We start from the raw sequence: 884 nt of genomic DNA, 5'->3' as shown, positions 1-884 counted from the left end.
TCGGACCGCGCGGGCCCGCGCGCGGGTGCCCCGTGTCGTTGGGGGTGGGAACCCCCGGGGCGCCTGTGGGGGCGTCCAGGCCCGCTCCTCCGGGGGCCGGGTGTGGACGGGCCCCTTGTCCGCGAATCCCTCCCGACCTTTCCCGAGTCGTGGTTCCGTCGTGTCTTCTGGCCGGCAGGAGGCGCCCCTCGGGGGATGTGTGCCGTGTCCAGGGCGGGGTCGCCTCCCTCCCTCCTCGCTGGGGGGGGGGGAGGGCCCCGCGAATCCAAACTCGTACGACTCTTAGCGGTGGATCACTCGGCTCGTGCGTCGATGAAGAACGCAGCTAGCTGCGAGAATTAATGTGAATTGCAGGACACATTGATCATCGACACTTCGAACGCACTTGCGGCCCCGGGTTCCTCCCGGGGCTACGCCTGTCTGAGCGTCGCTTGACGATCAATCGCCCCCCCGGGGTTTGCCGCCGGCCAGCGTCTGGCCGGCCCTCCCTCCCCCGGGGGTGCGCGGCTGGGGGCTTCCTCGCAGGGGCTGGCCGGCCGGCCCGCTGCACGCCCGCGCCCAAGCCTGGGCGGCGGGAGGCGCGCGGGCGGCGGCCGGGTTCCCTACGACCCCCTAAGGACAGACCCGGTGGTGCCCCCGTCCGCCCCCCTTCCCTCCGCGGCGGCGGAGGAGGAGGAGGGGGGCCGGGGGCCGCCGCGCCCGCGAGAGAGAAGAGAGAGAAGCGAAGCGAGAGCTCGCGCCGGGGTCGTGGCTCGGGGGCCCTCCCTCGCGCCGCACGCGGCCTCGGGGTCACCCTGGCGACGGGGGGGGGTGTGTGCTCGCCGGGGGAAGGCGGTCCCGCGCCGCGCGGCGGGGGCCGGGGAGGGGCGACGGGGAGGGGAAGC

General features: G+C 75.1%; 1 non-coding gene across 1 annotated transcript; it reads left to right on the top strand.

The window, feature by feature from the left end:
• The first annotated feature begins 277 nt into the window (after nt 1–277).
• LOC135230120 (5.8S ribosomal RNA) lies at nt 278–430 on the top strand. The gene has a single exon (XR_010320778.1). It is a non-coding gene; the product is annotated as a 5.8S ribosomal RNA (ribosomal RNA).
• Nucleotides 431–884: the final 454 nt, after the last annotated feature.

Source organism: Loxodonta africana, unplaced genomic scaffold, assembly GCF_030014295.1.
Source record: "Loxodonta africana isolate mLoxAfr1 unplaced genomic scaffold, mLoxAfr1.hap2 scaffold_789, whole genome shotgun sequence".
In the NCBI taxonomy this organism is placed as follows: domain Eukaryota; kingdom Metazoa; phylum Chordata; class Mammalia; order Proboscidea; family Elephantidae; genus Loxodonta; species Loxodonta africana.
Note: the sequence above shows the minus strand (reverse complement) of the source record. Positions and strands in the feature narration are given on the sequence as shown.